Source organism: Giraffa tippelskirchi, chromosome 4 (assembly GCF_054371585.1).
Source record: "Giraffa tippelskirchi isolate mGirTip1 chromosome 4, T2T-mGirTip1v1.2.pri, whole genome shotgun sequence".
Taxonomy (NCBI): domain Eukaryota; kingdom Metazoa; phylum Chordata; class Mammalia; order Artiodactyla; family Giraffidae; genus Giraffa; species Giraffa tippelskirchi.
In genome coordinates, this window is record NC_137278.1 from 126920562 (window position 1) to 126945370 (window position 24809).

The window sequence follows — 24809 nt, forward strand, 5'->3', positions numbered from 1 at the left end:
TCTTTAGAAGACACTTAGAAAGAAAGCATGGAAAGTTACAATATAGTCTTGGAAGTTCCTACAAGAGGTTAGGTATCAAAGATCAATTATGTGAAAGTAATTTAGATTTTCTAATCAGTGCAATTAGTAGCACAGTTTTCAAATTTTTCTCTTTAAAAATTTGTTTTTAGGAAAGTCTAGACATTACCACGAAAAAAAAAAACAAACACACAAAAATAGCCAAACTAAATTACTATTTTCAAAAGTGACACAGAAGAGGGAAATGGCTAGTATACATTTCTAGAAAGAGTATTTTAAAATTTGAATAGTCACTAACATAACATCATCATGCTCTATTAAGAAACTTCCCTCTTTCATAGCTCATACTTAGTCAAATAATTGTCACATAAGATTTACATTTTATACAATTCCTAATGTGTCTTATAGGCACAGCTTTTACGATTACTAAAGGATAGTTTAAAAGTCTTAAAAGACCATATGATAAATCTAAACTCCTTTAACATGACCTGTAAGAGTTTTCAAATTGTGGCACAATATGTACCTTTCTACTCTGATCTATGATTAACTATTTCACACACATCTTTTGTTAAAATATTTTTATATACAAATGACCACATGTGAATAAGTTTAATTTTTTAAACTTTCATAACTGGGATATGAACTATTGTTTTGTAGGAAATGGGTGTGTGCATTTTATATAAATTCTATTCTTACTGAAGAAAAAAAATGTATCACGGGGAGTAAAGTAGAATATTTAAATAAAATTGTCACAGTAATCATCTTTATCTCATTAAAAAAAATTCTTCTGAGACTTCCTGAGAGATGCATATTAAAGAATAGCATATGCTGAGTATTTAGCCAATAATTTTTGTAACAAGACAGATTTTTCTTTTAAAAGTACCAAATACCCTAAACAGATCCTCTAAAAGCTATTAAAAGTAGGAAGATTTGTTATTTTCCATAATAAAAGATATGAGGAAATGGGAATTTCAATAAAAAGTCAGTCTTAGGAGTTACTAACCACCACAATCTTTACATGCATTTGGATAAGAATGAAAATAAGGATCCACAGTATTGCTTCCCTGGTGGTTTAGATTCCTTCCTCCAATGTGGGAGACCTGGGTTTGATCCCTGGGTTGGGAAGATCCCCTGGAGGAGGGCATGGCAACCCACTCCAGTATTCTTGCTTGGAGAATCCCCATGCACAGAGGAGCCTGGCGGGCTATAGTCCATGGGGTTGCAGAGTCAAGACACGACTGAGCGACTAATCACAGCAAGGCACATCCACTGTGTTAGAGTAAAGCCTATCCACTCCTTATAGGCAGTTTTCAACTTTCCACTTATTTCACTGCCATAGTACCCTCTCCTCTCAAGAGATGTTTATAAAATGCACAGGGTCAAGCACAGTGCCTGGTACATAGAAAGGGATTCAATATTTCTGAATGAACAAATTATTGAACAAATAAATACAATGGGCTTTCAAACTCTCCCTGCTCTGTCTTAGGCAAGCTATTATGCCTATTTTGTATTTTGGCACGTCTCCTTGTCAGTCATGACGTATTTCCTTTCCTTTTTCCTTAGAAAGGCTCTGATTATTCTTTCTTCCCCTAGAGATCTAGAATCTGTAATTACCTTGATCTTGCTTGAAACTCCTTATTAAACAATAAAGGAGACTCTTTCCCTGGGCCTTCTAGTCTCTAGCACCCATCTCCTGAGGCACAGAGACTGAAGGTAGTTTATGATATAAGAAAAAAACTCCTGAAAAGCAAGTTCTGCTGCCAGATTATTTGATTTTCTCACCCACCACAACTTATAAGTATTTCCTTCATAGGCAATTTTGTTCCAAAATATTTATCATTATACCAACCTACTGCAGCTAACTTCATAACAATAGGGGAAACATTCATAACAAAGACTGAGCAATCCACTATGGGTAATAAATTAAGTTCAAATATTTTGTGTAAAATGCCAGACTATTATTCTAGTACATCTATGATCTAGCCTAACAAGTATATTCTTGGACTATAAATTAGTTTTCTATGGCATGTAAAACTCCATGTAAAATGAATTCTTTATAATAAAGATTTTATGATGTCTGAAAGTGCTATGAAAAATCAATTGTACTTCTTACAGTAATCTTTGCAAGAAGTCAGTATTGGTAGAATCCTTTTATATTTTAACCTAGTCATAGCTCAGTCAGTAAAGAATCTGCCTGCAGTGCAGGAGACCTGGGTTCAATTCCTGGGTTGGGAAGATCCCCTGGAGAAGGAAATGGCAACCCACTCCAGTACTCTTCCCTGGAGAATCCCATGGATAGAGGAGCCTGAGTTGAGCCTAATGGCAAAACTGTCCCCGTTACTGAATCCAGAAAATGACTGAACGTACATTTCCTATCTTGATCAGACTCCTAAGCCCGTGCTCCAGCCTCTCTTCTCTCTCAACCAGAAAACTCCATTAGGACAGGGCAATGTGTCTTCTGACTAACTCTGTAGAAAGGAGAAAAACTTCAAAGCACATTTTTTTTTCCTGCTTTCTTGGTAATGCCAAAATGTTGCCTTTTGCTGTACTTCTACCAGCCAAAAACCCAATTCAGCAACATTTACAGAGTTTTTTTCCTCATGTTAAAGCAGTAAGTCAGGTGCTATGGATACAAATAAAATATAATCAGAGACTGCCCTCAAGCAATCCAACAAGCAGGAAATCCTCTTATGAACCACAAATGCTATCAATAATACTCAGTAAGATTCAAAGGTGTAAAGTTTGGTAGAGGGTATATATGATACCTTGTTCCTTTTTATACGTAAAAAAAAAAAATCTGTGAAAAAGGGGGTAAAGACAATTGGGTAAGAACAATATACTTCAAACATTTAACCCAAATCATCAATGGATTTCCCATTTTAAATATTCCAAATGTTTTATTATTGTGTATTATACTGTTGTAGTCATGTGTTCTGGGAAACAGACTCACTCAGAAGGACAATGCAGATAGTGGAGTGCAGTTTATTACACAGGCAGGCCCAAGGCAGAGTCTCCTCTTAGCCAAGGACCCCGACCAACTTTTGTGAAAACTTTATATACCTTAAGTGTACTGCTCAAGCCCACATCCCCAAATTCCTTAAACCTAGCCTGGAAAGTGTTAAAGGGAGATACAATCAGGTTACAGCCATGATTCATAATCAGAAGGATCAGCCGGTTATACATTGTAGCCTACACCAACGGGGGTGCCATAAAGATTACAAAAGTGATTGACTACATAGGGGATTATTACATTCTTTTTGGCCACCTGAAATCTTGGTATGGAATCTAGTGTTTATCAGTCCAGGAGGCCAGTTCTGCCATAGGTATGTTATCCCCATTGCTACCAGGCATATAATCCAAAGCTCATTGAAAGTGTTAGGGGAAGCACACTGATTGAAACTGCCCACCCTGGCCAGGCACCATAGTAACTATTTGCATGAGTTGTTTTACGACAGGAGGTCCTTCCTGCTAAGGAGCAGGGAACTAATAAGCCACCAACCACCACCAACCAGAAGAGTTCAGGAAAGGTCCAAAGGAGACACCGCGTGTCTGTCCACTTCCCAGAATCCCTCTCGCTAGCATCCATCTTGGTTAACTGATGCACGCGCCACCAGGAAAGACTCTGAATTAGAATGATTGGCCAAAGACCACCTGGAAACTAATCCCATCACCATAAAACCCAAGACTGTGAGCCACATGGCAGAGCTGTTCTCCTGGGTTCCCTTACCCTACTGCTCTCCACTCGGGTGCCCTTTTCCAATAAAATCTCTTGCTTTGTCAGCACATGTGTCTCCTCGGGCAATTCATTTCCGAGTGTTAGACAAGAGCCCAGTTTCGGGCCCTGGAAGGGGTTCCCCTTCCTGCAACAAAAGTGCAAGATGGAGTTTCCTTCTTTTTCAAGATGGAGTCAGCTCGGCCTGTTCCTTTCCTCCCTCAATACTAAATGCAGATTCACCAATCATCAAAAAGTTTTTCAGCTAAAAAACTTGGGACATCAATATTTTGAATGAAAAATAAGGCATGCACAACCAAATCAGTCCCCAAACACTTTAACTTTCTACAATATATGTATTGAACTACTTGTTCAATATCAGACTGTCTTTACATTTCAACATTAATAGTCTATGATGATAAATGCTGGATTGAAAAATCTGCTATCCATTGCAAAAATAATAGCTATCACACAAAAAGCTAGAAAGACTGCAGTGTGGGGGAGAGAGGCTACATGAACCAAAATGTATTAAGTCTTCTTCAAACCTCCTGAGAGGCTAAATTCAGGATAAAAAGATTAGGGTTCCAAGAATACAAAGTGTTCATCTCTTTCAAGACAATTGAGTACTGAATCTCACGGTGATTATGAAGTATTCTATAAACAGGTGCTTAACTTACGCTTGGCTTTCCGAATTCAAATACAGGAAACAGCCAATTCTTTTTCCTTGTTTACACCTAAAGCTGGTTTTAAAGACAACTACAAGTGGAATTCTAGGCCCAACATCACCACCCCCCTACTTTTACCTTACAGGCAGCTACTTAACAGATATTAAGGAATTCAAGTGCAGGGCCTGAAAGTCGTATTTCTATGCTAATTTTACAAGCCCCTAACTCGCAGGACTTGACAATTAAGGCTTAAAAATGGGGAACGGGGGCTAGAGGATAAAAAGGGTCTTTCAAGACTTGCTTAACTTTTTTAACTTCCAAAATTAAAACTGCAAAAAATTATCCAGTTACCAGAATTTACAACAGCTCAAACTTGCAGTTTAAACAATTACAGTGTTTCACTTTCTTTTTTTATCGCGGAGGTGGGAGGAGAGGGCGAGTCCCATCTCTTAAACTTACGCAGTTTTTTCTGCTTATGTATGCTGACATGTTTCTTTACGCGCCCCAAGGAAGTTTAGCCTATTAGCAGCCAGGGGGAATGGTTTAGGAAGCTGGTATTGAAAAGTCTAAGTGTCTCTACGTGGCAGCAGGTGTTGGCAGTGCCGGGACCCGATCAATGGATGGACGGCAAGACATTTCTTATAAAGGGAGGACTAGAGCTGTTCTTCCAAAGCATTCCAGAGGCGCTTCGAGCATCACTTGGCGGCAATCAGAGCCAGGAGCAGAATGTGGCTTTATCTCGACAGCCCCAGCTCCGCAGAGCGCCCCGGCCCGCATCAGAGACGCGATCGTTTGCGATTACATCTCCTCCACGCTCCGCAGCGCGGATCAGGGCACACCTCCCCGTCTGCATCCCCAAGTCTCTCAGTTTCGCCCTTTCTCCCAACTCGCCCTCCGCCCCCAGCAAGGCACAGGGTGGCTATGCGGCACCCCTGGCTACAGGGGACGCGGCTCCTAGCAGCGGCTCCAAGCACTCCTGAGGTGGTCGGCACCGGTCTGGGCATCGCTCGACCCACCTTAACTTTCCAGAGGCGCCAATTCTAAATTCGCCGGACCTGCCGCCGCCGCTGCCGCCACCTTCTCCTCCACGCGCCCCTCGGCTCGCTCCCCTGAGTCTGTCCGCAACCCTCTCTCCCTCCCTCGGAAACTCCACTGCGCCCAGCGCGGCGGGAAAAACGCCGCCAGGTGCCTCCCACCCCGGGGGGCTCCCGTCGGACCTCCGCTCCCGCAGGCAGCTTCAGTCCGCCAACCGCCGCAGCCGCGCGCGCCCCTCACGCACACTCACCAGCCCCAGACGGAGCGGCCATCTTAGCGCTCGTCTCCCGCGCCCCCGCTCCCAGCTCCCAGCTCCCCGCTCCCCGCTCCCCGGTGCAGCGGCGGCGGCGGCGGTCCGGTGGGGCGGCTACGTCAGTGGTGACGCCGCTGCCGACCCCGCCCCCAGCCCCCTCCCGGCCTCGGCGCGGCCACTGAGGACCCGCGAGTTGGCGGCCTGAGGTGTGGGGGAACCCGGCGCCCAGGCGCCAACTAGGCATCCGGGAATGGACGTTCCCCTGCGCGACCTGTGGCTCAGCTCGGAAGGCAGAAGCTCCTGCCGGGCGGGCTTCGCACCTGTCGTAGCCGTCGGGGCCTGGGAGAGGGCATCAACTCCAAGCTAGTGAGATGCAAAATATTCCCCGGACGTTTACCTCTTCATAGAATTTCGGCCACTCAGCGTCGAATTGGTTGACAGAAACGCGCGGCCATCTCGTTTTCTTCGGAATCTGCCCACATTGACTGGCTTAGAAAGTTTTCAAGAAAACGTTTCCTTCCCGAGGCAGCCGGGTGTGAGTTCAGCTGGCAGTGAGTGACTGCTTTGAATTTGGCTTCTTCAGACGGCAGTTGGGCAAATAAGTTTCCAGAATGGGAAGTAAGATGTAAGGGACGCGGAAGTTGCCTCTGTCCAAAATTACTTTACCTGAAATTGCCGATTGAAGGTAATGAAGTAGTTTCCGAAAAAACGAAGCGAAGAGACGGAGGGAGAAAAATCTGGAGAAAAGTCAAGCCTATAGGTACGAAAAGATTAATCCAGTAGTATTTATTGAGCTTTTATTATACTTTGCGCTGGGCTCTGAGCCATTTGTGCTCCGCTACCTCGTGGAGAGGATGGAAAATGGAAAGACGCGAGAACCAGCGAGACAAACGTGCAAAGTTAATAATATGTTAGTGGAGTACAGTATCTTGCAGTATATAAGCAAGCAGTACGGTTGTTCATATCTTTTAATCAACAGTTCCACTTTGGGAAGTATCTGTCAATGGTGTGACTTTTTCAAAATGAGCACACAAAGGTATTCATAGGGTATGATCCAAAATTATACCAACAATAAAGATTTGAAGGGAAAAAAATTCTAACCAAAGGGAAAAGTCTAACATCTAGGATGTTGGCCTCGGGAATTCTTTTGCAGATCACAAAATGGTAATAGCTTTATCAATTAATAGTTGAAAGATACCAAATATGTACATGAAGTTTCAACTGCGTAAGATGTAATATTCACTAAGGGCTAAAGATAAGGAATGAATTTGTATAGCTTAATATGCCTTTCATTCCTTTTTCTATATATTTAAGTGCATAATCTTTCCAGTTCAAGTCTGTCCCCCACCCCAGTGTATTCCTCCCACTCAAAACACACACTACTGTCTTGTAATCTTCCCTACTATCTTCATTTCTAAAATGCACTGAATTCATTATGTGAGAGCATCTCTTAAAAGCAAGTATTTCTTATAAGTATTTCTAGCATATGATATAGATTTCCCTGTGGTTCCTAGTAAGCAAACTATAACAAGTTAAAATCCTTGCTCCTATTTTAATGTCATAAAACCCTTTCTGAGAGTTCATTTGGCAAACTCTATCAAGATTGCCACCTCTGTAGTAATTCAACTTTCAGAAATCCAAAAAGTTTTTACCTGAGATTCAGGCAACTTAGAAGGCTACTCACCTCACTGTTATTTAGAATAGTGAAGATCAAAGTCACGTTAACTGTTCATCATTGTTGGAACAGTTAGGTACATCTGGAATATTCACAGGACAATATTATATAGTTATCAGAAATATTATTTTCAGAAAGTAAGAAATGAAGGAATATAGATCAAGACAACTGTGTCTGCCATTCCTGTTCCTCTAAGAGTTTCCTTCATAAATTCTCTTCTGGTGTGACATGATCTCTTCTCCCTCTTTGCAACAGTTTGTGGATTGGGATGGACACTAGACCCAAGGGCAGTAGTTCTGTAGGAAGCTTGTCAAAGCTCTCCACAAACACTGCAAGGAGAAAGAGGGACTGAGGTGGATTGAATGATGGTTTAAAGGTGCATTGAGTAGACAAGCAGTGGATGCCAGGCAGCAAGAACCACAAAGGAGCAAAAGTTATGAATAATCAGAGGATACAGGGAATAGAGACTGAATTACAGGGAGGCAGCAGGAGCAGGGGTCTTAGCAAAATTCTGAGTAGAACTTCTTGGATTCTAGGAGCCTCCAAAATAACTGTATGAAAGTAAAAACTAAAAGTGAGATGCAAAGATGTACTGAGAGGGAGGGGACATATGTATACCTGTGGCTGATTCATGTTATGTATGATAGAAACCAACACACCAGTGTAAAGCAATTATCCTCCCATTAAAAATAAATTAAAAGATGTATACTGCATTTTAAAATATGTGAAAATTATCCACATTTAACATTTGGAAGGAATACATCAGCATTTCAATAATGGTGAGATTACAAGTAATTTTTGTTTTGACAACGATCATCTTTAAACACTTAGAATGAGTACTATCAGTAATCAAAAATTCTAATTTTGAAAATAAGTCTATGTTGTTGTTGTGTGGTCAAAGTCCCTAGCAGCCAGAATTTCAGAGAATTTTCTGAGATCATAAATGCCTTTAAGGTCTTGTAAGGACTAAAATAATTTGATGATTTGACTAAATGAACAGCAGGAGGTGAAATGGGAAGAAGATGAAGCAAAGGCAAGCTGAATAAGGCACAGGTGGAGAGTACTGAAAAGGATGTCCTGAATAAAATCTCTTCGATACAAAGGTAAGCTAGGGAGAGGTGCTGAGTGGGAAGGGGGGACTAGAGATAAATTATCTGTAAATCATTGTTAATTGGGTTAATAATTAAAGAATAGTAACAGGATAGTTTGTAGCATAGCCTTTTCCTTATTATTACTATCTATTCAACTTTGAAATTTCTTCAGCTACTATTTTGTTTCAGGTCTTACCAACCTAGGCCTAAAATATGGTATATCTAGCTTGTTTCCTGAGCATCAGGACCTCTCTATTGCAATCTCATTGTTACATAGCTCTCATAAAAATCACTCTTCTCATGTAATTTCTCTATTTATTGTTTACCCACCACATCAAATCTAAGCTTTGAATAACAGCCACAACAAAAATCTCTGTCCCTTCCCATCTTCATCAACTGACTTCCCCAAACTTATCAGTTGTATTCTCAAAATCAGTCCCTTCCCAAATCCGACTTTTGACTGCTAGGAAGTCAATCTCCTTAAGTCTCCCATACTTCAGGTTCTTCCCACATTTAAATCAGGGCAGATGTTTATCTCCCAAGTAGAAAGCCCTTTAACTTTCACTCCTGCAAATCATTAAAATCAACCTCTTTGGGATCGGGCCTAAAAGCTCTCACCTCCTGGAAACCACTTTCCTAGTAACAAGTGGACTTCCAGATTCCCCATCCCCCATCCCACACTAGTATGTTATTATGCAGTCACAGCTTTTGTTCCGAGTTCCGCGCCTGGTTCTCTCTCCTTTGCATTGTAACTTCTTAAGTGGCAAGGACTGTGCACTTGACTCCATTGGTATACCTCACTCAGTACAGTGCTAACCAAAAATACTCTTAAAATCTTTAATGAATTAACAAAATCAGAAATTCTCTAGCATAATATGAAATTGTGGAAAAAATGTGGAGAGGTTTCCCTTGTCTCCACAGTCTCCATATGGGGAAAAAATGGCAACTTGCCCTTTTCCCAAGATAAGCAGACAGTTTCCTAAACAAGATTAAAATTTAATGACTCTAATACTCAATTCTGAGGCCATATACATCTTCTTCTGAAGTGGGTGCAACACAAACGTTTCTATATCCTGAGAAGATATGAATGAATTAAAGGAAGACAAAATACACTGCAAATTTTGCAAACATTAGAGTTACTTTTTATGTTTTGATTTGTAGAATTTTCTAGTCCCAGTCTTTCATAAATGAGTTTATGAGCTTGTTAACTTTGAGGAGACTGCTTCCAAGGATTTCCAGAGTTTTATATACTGAATGTTCCTATCTAAAGTTATATAGTTATTAATTAAAGTTATGACATATTTTTTGAGTACCTATGAGCCTGGTACCATGCTAGGCACTGAAATATCCCTAGCCTTCATTTAAATGTTACAAGGAGATGAAGGATTAAATGAAGGAAGTGGGCAAGAATACTGAAGAACTCAAACCTAAAGTTTGATTAACTTGCAGCAACACGGTGCAATGCATAAATTTTGTTTTTAATGAGCTACCCAAAGAACCTTAAATTTGTGGAAAATATATAAGAAAGAAGTTGAGAGAGCAGTGTTGAAAACAGAACAGCAGATGGCAAGATTTGACCTCAGTCAGCGAATAGAGAGAAAAGAACAGAAAAAAATGGCTTTAGAACTACTGTTTTTTAAAGAAAATCCTAGGAAAGAACAGGATGGTGGCAGATAGGGGAGGTAAGTGAAAGTTGAGAAGTAGGTGGTACCAAAGCTGATTTAATTTTAAAGGACCATTAAGTGTTTATTTAGAGGTCTTGGAGGTGAATTACCCATGTAGGCCTACTGGAAACTGCAACCAAGCCCAGGATTTTGGCATTAGTGGAAACAAAATTGGGAGGCTAGTCACTGCCTCTACCCTTTCTTACAAATCCTCAGGCTGCTTGTGCCCAGGGCCTTACCTCATTCTTTCAAGACCTTTCTGTCTTTCCTCCCATCAAACTTTTCGCATTTTGTTCTAGGACAAAAAGTAATCCCAACCTTCCATTTTTCTAAGGAACCCAATTATCATATACTAAACTGACCCACTTGTAACTAACAGCATCCAGTAATCTTTTTTGCATTTCTCTCTATTTAGGCCTATGCTCTAATGGAACTTCTTGTGGACACTTATAGAGTACGGACTTGCTAGGGCTTCCCAGGTGCCTCAGAGGTAAAGAATCTGCCTGCCAGTGCAAGAGATGCAAGAGACACAGGTTGGATCCCTGGGTTGGGAAGATTTCCTGGAGGAGGAAATGGTGGGTGATGGGAAGATTTCCTGGAGGAGGAAATGGCAACCTACTCCAGTATTCTTGGCCAGGGAAATTCCATAGACAGAGGAGCCTGGTGGGCTTCTGTCCATGGGGTCACAAAGAGCTGGACGCAACTGAGCACACATGCACCCACATGGACTTTCTAAAATGAAATTTTAAGCATTATAGCAGATTAGTGTGATAAATATTTTCTTAAGCCAAGGCACATTTCCAGGGTGCTAAGCTGTGTGTGTGTGTGTATACATACAGTTGACCCTTGAAAAAACATGGGGTTTAGGAGTGGCAACCCCTCCTCTGAGTCAGAAATCCAAGTATATCTTTACAGTCAGTGCTCCATATCCTGCAGTTCCTCTGCATCTTCAGATTTAACCAACCGCAGTTCCTATGGTACAGTATTATTTATTGATTGATAAAAATCCATGTGTAAGTGGACCTGTGTGGTTCAAACTTGTGTTGTTCAAAGGTCAACACATAGATAACTATAACATGTTTATTTAGTTATAATCACAACATAAGTTTATCTAGTTATTTTTATGGCTTTAAATATGTACCATGTTTTATCTCTCTCTCCTCTGTAATGTTGGGAAAATAGTATTTGTCCTGTCTTCCTTACAAGGATATTTTGAAGTATCAGATGAAGTTTTGCTTGTGTAACCCTTCCTTAACTGTAAAGAGAAAAGTAAATGTATTTATCATTATTATTGATATTTATTTTAGGATTATTACCACCCTATAAAGTTCCTTGAGGTCAAGAACTGAGTTTTGTTCATATTTATAATCCACTAAATTGAGTTTTGCTTCTGTACTAAATTGACAGTTGGAGGATAAATACTATGAGGTTTCAAACTCATTACAGTACTCTGAGAAACATGCAGACAATGTTTTAGTCCCCTTTTCTTATAGGAAGTGGTGAAGAGGGTTTGGAAAAGCAGAATGAGAGAGAAACGAAAGGAAAAATGTTAGGGGTGGAAATTTTACCTTTTAAAGTTTTAGTAAACCGTGCTAAAAGATACTAGTAACCGTTCTTGAGGGAAGATTATTGAGGTACCTAAGTTTTATTTTATATCCTATATATGTCTTTAGGTTCACATCTTTTAAAAAAAAGTAGAAGAAAGCATAGTTGGTTAACCATAGCTGTTTGTATTATTATTTACATCTTCCCAAACCATTTGGAAATTGAAATCCTTCAGTGTTGCTCCTGGGTTGTTAAAAACAAGAAAGCTGAATAGAAAACAGCAGTCAAGGCAGTGGGTAACTTCATCATATAAAAGAAACCATGTACTGTAGATTCAGGATATATGTATGCAGTTGAAAAAACTAACAATTCTTCACCTGCAAGAGCTAGGATGATCACCCTGCTTTTCTCTGCCATCTTGAGATTGCTTCCTTTCAGGTCAAAGTTCCTCTTGGTAATAACCATTGGTCCAGCCATCTGTAAGCAGTGTCTATAAACCTCCCTTCCCTCAGCTAACCAGAGATTAATGAAGTCTTAGAAAACCACATTTCCACAGTACATTCTTAAGGTGCAAGGAGATTGTATGTGAAGTGGATAGCCCCATCTACTTCATTTTATCTTTGATCCTGGAACTAGTACTTACAGAACTAAGCAGAATGAGACTTGAAACAGATTTCTTAATTTTCAAAACTAAATATGTGGCTCCCGATCTTTAGAAAAAATAATGAAGGATAAGTCAATCAGAAAAAAAAGTGACATGAATGGTTTTGGTGTGTTTCTTTTTTTGATATGTATAAAGTTTTCTTTTTTTTGTTTGTATGAAAACTCTAAAATACCTCAGGAATGATCATAGGAAATTTGTATAAGTTCACCATTCAACACTTATGAAATTCTCTCTTCTCTTCTTAAAAATCAGAAGTGAAGTGAAGTGGAAGTTGCTCAGTTGTGCCCGACTCTTTGCAACCCCATGGACTATACAGTCCATGGAATTCTCCAGGCCATAATACTAGATTGGGTAGCCGTTCCCTTCTCCAGGGAATCTTCCCAACCCAGGGATCGAACCCAGGTCTCCTGTGTTGTGGGCAGATTCTTTACCAGCTAAGCCACCAGGGAAGCCTAAGAATACTGGAGTGGATAGCTTATCCCTTTTCCAGGGGATCTTCCTGCCCTAGGAATGGAACCGGTGTCTCCTGCATTGCAGGTGGATTCTTTACCAGCTGAGCTACCAGGAAAGCCCTTTAAAAATCAGTGATAGTCATAGTATTAAAGGATGACCTACACATATAACTTACTTGCTTATGCCCATAACATTTTATTGAATTAAGATGAAATCTGGTTTTAACATTATCACTGTGGGGTTTCCCTGGTGGCTCAGATGGTAAAGAATCTGCCTGCAATGCAGGAGACCTGGGTTCAATCCCTGGGTCAGTCATTAGCCAATCACAAAGTTAAATTGTACAAAAGAATTATAATTTTAACTAGTCTTACTGTGAATATTTTCCCCATATTATTTTGTTTAATATAACCTACATGAAATAAGGGGCTTCCCAGGTGGCTCCATGGTAAAGAATCTGCCTGCCAATGCAGGAAACAGGAGATGCCGGTTTGATCCCTGGGTCGGGAAGATCGTGGAGTAGGAAATTGCAACCCACTCCACTATTTTTGCCTAGAAAATTCCATGGACAGATGAGCCTGGCGGGCTGCAGTCCATGGGGTTGCAAGAGTCAGACATGACTGAGAGACTAGGCACGCATGCACGCACATGAAATAAAGGTTAGGATTATTCCTACAAAAATGCCTATAAAGGATGCTTTTGCTCTGTTGGTGTGATGGGATGCCAGAAAAGACCAAGCTTCTTTGACTTGGTTCTCAGAGTTAGAAATGCCTACATTATTAAACAGTTTAAGAGGCCCCAGGTTAAAATGCAAATCTGGGAGGAAGTAATTTATTAAACTGTTATTAGTTCTGATATATTAGTGTAAATTAATGAATTAGAGAAGTTAAGATTGCTCTGAAAATAATGAGAAATAAGTTGTTAAATCTGGGGAATAAGGAGGGAAAATGAGAACTGTGAGTGGATATTTTGTATTGCCTCTGGGAGGCCTGATCAAAAGTGGAGCAGCATCAAGGCACAGGTCTTTGGGGAAACAGAAAGAGGGAATCTGAATGCATTGTAAAACTGTTTGTGGAAGACTAAGTGCTAGTCATGAAGTCCAACCCCTTAAAAATCTACCCAAACCCCAAAAATTCTCTAGGAAAAATAACTCTTCATAATCCACTTTGTACTTAAGAAAAATTAAAAAAAAAAAAACCTCCTTTGCAAGTCATTTAACCTTCATGCCTTCAATCTCTCTACCTGAAAATAAGAATTACAAAACTGATTGCAGATTCACTTTGTTTTGTGAGGATTATGTGAAAGCTTTTTAAAGCTATGAATCTACATGAATTCAAGGTAAATTATAAGTTGGAAAGGAGGATAAATAATGTTTCTATTTATCATTTATATTGACACCAATAAAAATCAGATGTAAATTGTATTATAACAATTTTTAAATAATAGTTCATTTTTAAATGATAATAGATATCATTTTTAAATGATAAATATAACAGTTTTTAAATGATAATAGTTCCCAACAAATGTTAGGTGCTAATATTATCGAATCTTATCCTAATATGTGAGGTGTGTGTGTGTGTTCAGTCATGTCTGACTCTTTGCAGTTACATGGACTGTAGTCTGCCAGGCTCCTCTGTCAATGGAAACTTCAGTCAAGAATACTGGAGTGGGTTGCCATTTGCTACTCCAGGGGATCTTCCTGAGCCATGGATCGAACCCTGACTCTCCTGCATTGGCAGGTGGATTTTTTTTTTTTTTTACCATTGAGCCACTTAGGAAGCCCCAATATGTGAGGTACTTTGTTGCTAAGCTTTTCTTTTTCTATATCTTCCATTCTCTTCCCTTTCCCTTGGTCTTTACTATCTGCCTTAAAACATGCAGTATTTTACAGCTTGAAAGAAATTGCCTGTCCTATTGCTTCTTGTCTCAGCCACTTTGTTTCTCTTCTTTACATCATCAGTGAGAAGCTTTTACCAGTAGATCTCAATGGAATAGAAATAATCTAGTTGGCATGAGACCACATTTAATTACAATCACTAAAAATTTATTCTCCATATCTACTTAGAGATATGGCTCACCTTCCCATGCCCACTTTACTTACCAATTTTTAATTCATCACCAAAGGGCTCTGTAGAAATCATAATAGCTTTATATATTGTCAAGCACTAATGGAACGTTTTTCATGTTTGTGAGTTAGAACCCATGGAGCAAGACAGTCTCAGTCACATTATTTTTCTCAATCCTGCCATCTCCATTTTCATTTGTTTTTGTTAGCCATTTATAATCAGGCTTCCCACCTTTCTGCTTTGAAAATGTTCCCTTAAAACAGGGTATTTCTTGTCAAATTCGAAAGCCAGTGATATTCCTTCACCACTGGCTAAAGTTGATCACCCTTTCCTTTGTAAAGTACTCTTAGTTTTTATTCTGAAGATCTATGCAGGCATCAGGACAGAGTGAGAACAGTGGCTGCTGCTATTCCTGCTCTGCTGCTTCTACTTTTACTATTTTTCTCTCATTTTAAATTTTAGATTTATTTTTTACTGAGGTAATTTTGCTTATAACATTATGTAAGTTTGATGTGTACAACATATTTCTGCTTCTAGTCTCTAAACCCTACACAGTGTGCTCACCCCCAAGATGTAGTTTACATCTATCAGGACACAGATATAGTCACTGTTTACTATAATTCTCATAACTTTCCTATGGCGATCAGTTATTATCCTCATTTTACAGTTGAGAAAACATGCTCAGAATTTAATCAACTTGCTCAAATTCACACATCAGAACAAGATCTGCTCTGGGAAGTATTAGGTTTAGCAAATAGAGAAGAAAGCCTTTTTCTAACTGGACCACTGCATGCCCTGTTTCTATATTTAGATTAAATAGAGCTTATTTGTTTCTTTTCCTATTTATAGTTTGGAGCATTACTGTACTTCATTTGTGAAGACGGCATTTCAAGTAGTTTTTTTGCCCAAGTTGTCCATCCACAATTTATCTTAGTCCATTTTTTTCTTCTTTTTCAAGTTAACTGACTACTGTAGGAATAGAAATGGAACCTTGGATTCATTTAGGCTAGATAATGCTCTAACTACATACACTAAATCGAAAAGTATAGTTATCAGAAGACAGTGAATGACAACATAGATTTTAAATTAAAGCTTTATAGTATAATTTACTCAACTTTTGACTGGGTGTGTTTTATTGAAACCACTGTAGAGGTACAGTAGGATTTAGTTACATACATATTTTGTTTTCTCAAGTGAGGGCATAACAACAGTGTGATCTAGCTACAGAAGATCTCCTTAAGGTTTTTGTTGGCATGTCAGTGTTAACAACTGGAACTTGAGTGTTTTAGATTTCATCTGAAATTAGTGGTTCAAATACAACAGCAAATAGTTTTCACGTTAGTCGACTCTGATTAGTGTAACATTAAACCTCAAGTATATTACACCACTGCTTTTGTTTTTTAACTGACAAATTTGAAAAATAAAGACACATTATCTGTCTTATGAACACATTAAATGTAGATCTTTGCTTTTTTCATTTAATGTACCCTTACCTTTTTCAGAGGCATTTGGCTTTATTTCTTTAGCAGGTTTTTTCACTAAATCTTTTACCTATCCTACCAAAATGGCTTCCATCATTTAATTAACAAATCTGGTGGAGGGAAGAAAGAATTATGAGTTATCCCAAAGATTTATTAAGGACATTTCAACATTAATAGAATGAGGAAAAGAATTATGCGTTAGTAATCTTTCATTGCAGAACAATTTATACCTCTCAAAGGATTTTCATTTACATTCTCCTTCTCCATACTAAGTAGTATATAGCTGAAGAAATTAAGGTAATAAGGAACTTATCTGAAGTCACATAGCAGCTTGCCCTAGGATTAGAAAACAAGTCTTCTTATGACCAGCCATTTCTCTTTATTGTGTACCTTATACATACCATAGAGATGATTTGAGTAATAGTTACTAAAACTTTTTCCCCTCTCAACTTTTGAAAAAAAATGAATTTAAATCTGATTGCCTATATCAAACAGAATAGAGTTTTGGAACCTCCAAATAGATTTTTTTAAATTGAAAAATGTTAAATTGTGATTTATTTTCCTCTGATTTAGCACAATGATTCTTTCAGTTACAAAGTTATACCCCCACCCCTTAGCTCAGTTCACATCCTCAAAGTTACATCAAAGGGACATGGATTTTTCTTTAGAACACATTCTCAAATGTTATACAGACCATAAGACATCTTAGTTTATTGTACTTTACTGTATTAATTTATCAAACTAATTTTTAATATATTCACATTTTCTGAATAGAATTTTAGCAGTGTGCCCTATTCTGTTCAGAAAAATATTATCTAACTTGTGGAAAACTTATGTTTAAGACTTAGTGTCTTTTCTTAGATTTGTTATTTCATGGTGAATTGATACTTATAGTTTCCGTGTCCAAACAGAATTTGTATAGATAAAATCAGAAAACACAGTTTAGAGACTTTAACCTGCAGCTTATTTTCTGTTAGATGGCTGCCTTGCCAAGTTAATTTCACTGCATTTCAAAGTGTCCAAATTGATTTAAAAGTCATTCTACTATAATTTATAAAAGCTCTTCTACCATAATGTATTCACCCAGAGGTAAACTTATGACCTTTGAGAGTAAACAGAAAAACGGGTGAGAGCGTGGTCTCAAAGCAGAAACAGAAATGCCTGTGTTCTCTCTGTTACTCATTAAAAGGATGAATATGAGGATCAGCTGATTCACACACAAAGTTTTACCTCCTCTTCTGGATCTGAGCTACATCCTCATTTACTCATGTACATTTGGTTGGGAAATGCATTGATGGTCACAAATCAATTTCTTCTGTTACACTCAGGGATGTAGGAAGTGTCTTAAGCACTAGCATCCAAACAGAAAGGATAAAACCTTTGGTCTGAATTTTGCAGATGAGACAGCTGAAGTGGGGGGGTAAAATGACTGGTCCAAAGTCATACATTAGGGCTAGGATACTTAAGCTTCCAGGATTCCAAAGCAAAGCTATTGCCTCTCAGACGTAGTGACTCCATAACCAGGTCCTCATGCTGTTATAAAATTCTTTCTTGGGGCAAATCAAAATTTACTTGTAATATTTATTCTGTGATCTTATTTCTGCCCTCTAGGGCTTCACTGGCAATGGCAGCCCACCCCAGTACTCTTGCCTGGAAAATCCCATGGATGGAGGAGCCTGGTAGGCTGCAGTCCATGGGGTTGCTAAGAGTCAGACACGACTGAGCGACTTCACTTTCATGCATTGGAGAAGGAAATGGCAACCCACTCCAGTGTTCTTGCCTAGAGAATCCCAGGGATGGGGGAGCCTGGTGGGCTGCCGTCTATGGGGTCGCACAGAGTCGGACACGACTGAAGCGACTTAGCAGCAGCAGCAGCAGGGCCTCACTGAATGAACTGTTTTCTCCATGTCCTCTACTCCCACCCCAGGCTCTTTTATGTCTTGTACAGTTTAGGGTCAGAAGTGGCTTTGTTTCCTAAAGAAATATTTCCAACCAAGAATTTTTAATATCTTAGATTCTTCCACCTCTCTTTTTAATGCACACTTGTGGTTACTTGCAAAGGCTTTAACGTCTTAAATATATTTGTCCTTCCCTTACTCCCAGTCCCCAATCTCCTTGTTTTTCTTTTACTTCCTATTTTTTAGAATCATCATCTAATCAACCATTTATTTTAGATAACTTACAATCATCTTTGATGCCCCCCATACAAACCCACCTGTTTCTGATCTGGGTTGCAGATGAAGCACCTGAGTTCAGAAATTTTAAATAATATCCCTAATGCATGTGTGTCTGCTGAGTTGCATCTGATTCTTTGCAACCCCATGGACAGTAGCCCACCAAACTCCTCTGTCTATGGAATTTTCCAGGCAAGAATACTGGAGTGTGTTGCCATTTGCCCCTCCAGGGGATCTTCCTGACCCAGGGATCGAACCCATGACTCCTGCATCTCCTGCACTGGCAGGCAGATTCTTTATCACTGTGCCACCTGGGCTAGGATTTCAACTTAGGTGTGTTTGATTCTGAAGCTCAGGGTTGTTACACTATTTCACTAAAGCAGAGGAACCAGAGATTAAATTGCCAACATCCGTTGGATCATTGAAAAAGCAAGAGAGTTCCAGAAAAGCATCTATTTCTGCTTTATTGACTATGCCAAAGCCTTTGACTATCACAACGAACTGTGAAAAAATTCTGAAAGAGATGAGAATACCAGACCACCTGACCTGCCTCTTGAGAAATCTGTATGCAGGTCAGGAAGCAACAGTTAGAACTGGACATGAAACAATGGACTGGCTCCAAATAGAAAAAGGAGTATGTCAAGTCTGTATATTGTCACCCTGCTTATTTCACTTATATGCAGAGTACATCATGAGAAACGCTGGGCTGGAGGAAGCACAAGCTGAAATCAAGATTGCCAGAAGAAATATCAATAACCTCAGGTATGCAGATGACACTACCCTTATGGCAGAAAGTGAAAAAGAACTAAAGAGCCTCTTGATGAAAGTGAAAGAGGAGAGTGAAAAAGTTGGCTTTAAGCTCAACATTCAGAAAACTAAGATCATGGCATCTGGTCCCATCATTTCATGGCAAATAGATGGGGAAACAGTGAGAACAGTGGCAGACTTTAATTTTTGGGCTCCAAAATCACTGCAGATGGCGACTGCAGCCATGAAATTAAAAGACACTTGCTCCTTGGAAGAAAAGCTATGACCAACCTAGACAGCATATTAAAAAGCAGAGACATTACTTTGCCAACAAAGGTCCATCTAGTCAAGGCTATGGATTTTCCAGTGGTCATGTATGGATGTGAGAGTTGGAGTATAAAGAAAGCTGAGCACAGAAGAATTGATGCTTTTGAACTGTGGTGTTGGAGAAGACTCTTGAGAGTCCCTTGGACTGCAAGGAGATCCAACCAGTCCATCTGAAAGGAGATCAGTCCTGAGTGTTCATTGGAAGGACTGATGCTGAAGCTGAAACTCCAATACTTTGGCCACCTGATGCGAAGAGCTGACTCATTTGGAAAGACTCTGATGCTGGGGAAGACTGAAGGCAGGAGGAGAAGGGGATGACAGAGGATGAGATGGTTGGATGGCATCACCAACTCAATGGAGATGAGTTTGGGTAAACTCTGGGAGTTGGTGATGGACAGGGAGGCCTGGCGTGCTGCAGTCCATGGGGTCGCAAACAGTCACACATGACTGAGTGACTGAACTGAACTGAACTGTGTTTGATTCTGAAGCTCAGAGTCATTATACCATTTCACTAAAGCCCACTCAGATGTCTTTGAATGTCTGGATGTTAGACAAGTCATGTTAAAGGGGAATGCAAGTCCATATGTCTAATTTTGAGGTTATTTCTATGGCACTATTAGCAATATTAGCTTCATCATTGTAATCAAAGGAAAGATTAGAGATAGATAAGACATCATTACTGTCTTCAAGGAACTAGATGTGATGGGGAAGACTGACAATACAATGTGGTCAGTGTTACAATAATGAAAAAAGGTCAGGGGCTTAGTTGAGGTTCAAACTCCTGTTGCTCTATGGCCATGCTGTAGACAATTAACTAGTCTAGACAAGCCATTTAACTAATACAAGTTTTAGTTTCCCCGTCTGTAAAATGAAGGGAGTATGACTAAATTAGTGAACCTCTTAGTTATTAAAAGTCATTGTTCTTTTTTCCCTAACCATTAGTTCTATTTTTGCGTTTACATTCATTTCATTCATTCACTGATTCATTCATCATTCCTTCACTCCATCAACATTTATTGAATACCTTCCATGCTCCAGACTCTATTTGGTACACTGGGAACACAAAGAAAAGATACAGTAACTGTCTTCCCTCAAGAAGCTCACAGACTTGGAATACAGATAAATTGAAGTAAATTCAGTTCAGTTCAGTCACTCAGTCGTGTCCGACTCTTTGCGACCCTATGAACCGCAGAACACCAGGCCTCCCTGCCCATCACCAACTCCCAGAGTTCACCCAAACCCATGTCCATTGAGTCAGTGATGCCATCCAACCATCTCATCCTCTGTCATCCCCTTCTCCTCCTGCCTTCAATCTTTCCCAGCTTCAGGGGTTTTTCAAATGAGTCAGCTCTTTGCATCAGGTGGCCAAAGTATTGGAGTTTCAGCTTCAGCATCAGTCCTTCCAATGAACACTCAGGACTGATCTCCTTTCGGATGGACTGGTTGGATCTCCTTGCAGTCCAAGGGACTCTCAAGAGTCTTCTCCAACACCACAGTTCAAAAGCATCAATTCTTCGGTGCTCAGCTTTCTTTATACTCCAACTCTCACATCCATACATGACCACTGGAAAATCCATAGCCTTGACTAGATGGACCTTTGTTGGCAAGGTAATGTCTCTGCTTTTTAATATGCTGTCTAGGTTGGTCATAGCTTTTCTTCCAAGGAGCAAGTGTCTTTTAATTTCATGGCTGCAGTCGCCATCTGCAGTGATTTTGGAGCCCAGAAAAATAAAATCAGCCACTGTTTCCCCCTCTATTTGCCATGAAATGATGGAACCAGATGCCGTGATCTTAGTTTTCTGAATGTTGAGCTTTAAGCCAACTTTTTCACTCTCCTCTTTCACTTTCATCAAGAGGCTCTTTAGTTCTTCTTTGCTTTCTGCCATAAGGGTGGTGTCATCTGCATACCTGAGGTTATTGATATTTCTCCCGGCAATCTTGATTCCAACTTGTGCTTCCTCCAGCCCAGCGTTTCTCATGATATACTCTGCGTATAAGTTAAACAAGTAGGGTGATGATATACTGCCTTGATGTACTCCTTTTCCTATTTGGAGCCAGTCCATTGTTTCATGTCCAGTTCTAACTGTTGCTTCCTGACCTGCATACAGGTTTCTCAAGAGGCAGGTCAGGTGATCTGGTATTCCCCTCTCTTTCAGAATTTTCCACAGTTTATTGTGATCCACACAGTCAAAGGCTTTGGCATAAAAAGCAGAAATAGATGTTTTTCTGGAACTCTCTTGCTTTTTTGATGATCTCTCAGATGTTGGCAATTTGATCTCTGGTTCCTCTGCCTTTTCTAAAACCAGCTTGAACATCTGGAAGTTCACGGTTCATGTATTGTTGAAGCCTGGCTTGGAGAATTTTGAGCATTACTTTACTAGCCTGTGAGATGAGTGCAATTGTGTGGTAGTTTGAGCATTCTTTGGCATTGCCTTTCTTTGGGATTGGAATGAAAACTGACCTTTTCCAGTCCTGTGCCCTCTGCTGAGTTTTCCAAATTTGCTGGCATATCGAGTGCAGCACTTTCACAGCATCATCTTTCAGGATTTGAAGTAGCTCAACTGGGAGACAGTAAATTCAGTGTAGTTTCACAATAGAGTTGTTTACAAAATGCTATGAGAGTCCAACAAAGAGAGTACAAAGTGGGGATAAGGATGAGGAGGGGAAGATTTTACAAAGAGTTGACATTTGTAGAGGCTCTTAAAAGACTGAAGAGATGTTTGCTAGGAGGAGTGCATATGGAAATTCCAGGCCAAGGGAATAGATCGTGGTTTCTTATATCTGCCTGCTCCTAATGTTTTTCTTCATCAAAATACTAACTCTTCTCTAGTTATCATCACAGTTGTTGCATATCCAGTACATTGGTGATTTGGTTTCTTATAAAAGAACACCCTAGGTAAGGAATTCCTTGGAGGTCCAGTGGTTAGGACTCCATTGTTTCACTGCTGAAGGCACAGGTTCAACCCCTGGTCAGGCAACTATGACCCCATAAGCCTTGTGGCTAAAAAAAAAGAATACCCTAGATAGAAGAGGATGCCTTTTTTCATGCAAATGTTCTTAGTTATTAGACAGAAAGAGAAAGATACTTAAGACCACAAAATTCTGTCCTCTGTAAGTTCATAGGACTTCTAAATGAGGAGTTTATACCTGTTTTAATAAAAAGAATCGACAGTTATTATAATAACCTGAAGAAATCACACACATACACATATAAGGTATTTTGCTAAGGGATTGAACTCATGTTTTTATATTCAGAAAGCATTATTCTTCTGAAATATTTAACATATATGTTGAGAGAATTGAAGAAGTTTGAGTATTTTCTGTAATATCTCCATATTGTGAAACCCTGTAATAGTTCCACTGTTGAGCTTAATACCTTAAGTGTGAATTGTCTTTCATTCTACAAAAGGTGGGGTTGCAATAAAGATATAAAATAGGTTCACGTTGGTGGTTTCATTACTTTCACCTTAAATGCTTTTAGGCTTGTGATCTATTGTTTATTCCCAGATCCAGTTGGAATAATTTTCTACCAGTGAGAAAGAACTTGTGATTCATCTGCATACCCTAATGAATAGATATTGTCATTGCTGGAGAGGGCAGACTTAGAAGCAAATTAGGAGACCTTGCCTAGAGGTAGAATGTGCCTCAGTGTAAGGGAATACTTTCATCGTTAGAACTGTCCAGCAGTACACTAATTTATTTTGTTTTGTCTTGGTTATTTGTTTAAGCTTCACCAGATTGTAAATTTCTTTAGAGAAAGTGTGTCATTCACCTTTATATTCTTTCCTTGTTCCCCATCAACCTAGTGCCTGACACACATTAAACATTGAATGTGTTGAAATGAACTGCTTATGAAATCATATGCTCTGAAATAATGTTATTAGGCAGAGGTTGATGACCATTTGCCAAGCATATTATAGTAGGTGACATAGGCCTCCTCCATCATGGTGTGCTAGAGAATGTTGACTATGGGGCTTGGGTTCATACCCAGGCTCTTACCATTTATTGGTTGTATAATCATGAATACGTCACTTCTGTGTCTTGGTTTGTGAATGAGATTGCATATCCACTCTATTCAAGTACATTGTAATCCTTCCCCTTTCTTCTACATGATCAATTTTCTTCTTTGATGGATTATTGCTAATACCATAGAAACATGCCATTATTTCTCCCATTTTAAAAATACCATCTCTTCACTAACCATTCCTCTGTTCTCTTAATAGCAAAGGTCCTTTCTTCCCATTATCTTTTAAACTCATCCCAATCAGGCTCTCATCTCCATCATTCCATAGAAGCAACTTTTTGTTGAGCTTCTGATAACAGCAGCTTCCACATTGTTAAATACAGTGGTCAGTTAATTTTCATCATTAGGGCCATCAGTACAATTGATCACTTCTTTTTCCTAGAAATACTGTCTTCTTTTTGCCTCCAAGAATTCCACACATTCCTGGTTTTTCTCCTCCCTCACTAGCTGTTCCTTTTTAGGCTCCTTTGCTGAATCCTTCCTTTTTCCCACCTTTTACATTAGAGTGCACCATTCCTTGGTCTTTACCTCTTTCTCACTTGCTGATTTCATCTATGCTTGTGGTGTTAAATGTCATCTATGAAAGTGAAAGTTGCTCAGTCGTGTCCGACTCTTTGCAACCCATGGAATTCTGTATAGTCCATGTAATTCTCCAGGCCATAATACTGGAGTTGGTAGCCTTTCCCTTCTCCAGGGAAATGTCAACTAAATGAAGACAATTCCCATATTTTCCAACCCAGAGTTCTCCTGTTAATTTCTAACCCTATATATCTATCTGCCTATTCAACATCTCCACTAGGATGTTGAATAGATAGCAAAACTTGACATTTGCAAAACTGAATTCAAAGTCTTCAAATCTGCTCTGCTGTTGTTCACTCACTAAGTCGTGTCTGAGTCTTTGCAACCCAATGAACTGCAGCACACCAGACCTCTCTGTCCTCCATTATCTCCCGGAGTTTGCTCAAATTCATGTCCATTGAGTCAGTGATGCCATCCAACCATCTTATCCTCTGTTTCCTCTTCTTCTCCTTCCCTCAATCTTTCCTAGCATCAGGGTCTTTCCCACATCAGGTGGCCAAAGTATTAGAGCTTCGGCTCCAGTGAATATTCAGGGCTGACTGGTTGATCTCCTTGCAGTTGAAGGGACTCGCAAGAGTCTTCTCCAACAGCACAGTTTGAATGCATCAATTAATTCTTCAGTGCTCAGCCTTCTTTATG

At 39.6% G+C, this 24809-nt stretch overlaps 1 protein-coding gene across 29 annotated transcripts in view; it reads right to left on the bottom strand.

The window, feature by feature from the left end:
* Window positions 1–9132, bottom strand: part of USP44 (ubiquitin specific peptidase 44) — a 37996-nt gene extending 28864 nt beyond the window's left edge. For 8 of the 29 annotated variants that reach the window (XR_014082590.1, XR_014082583.1, XR_014082588.1 and 5 more), the window contains exon 1: window positions 5613–5755. The gene's annotated coding sequence lies outside the window, so the exon portion shown is untranslated. The other 21 variants (XR_014082577.1, XR_014082572.1, XR_014082578.1 and 18 more) reach the window with 11 other exon arrangements.
* Between the last annotated feature and the right edge of the window lie 15677 nt (window positions 9133–24809).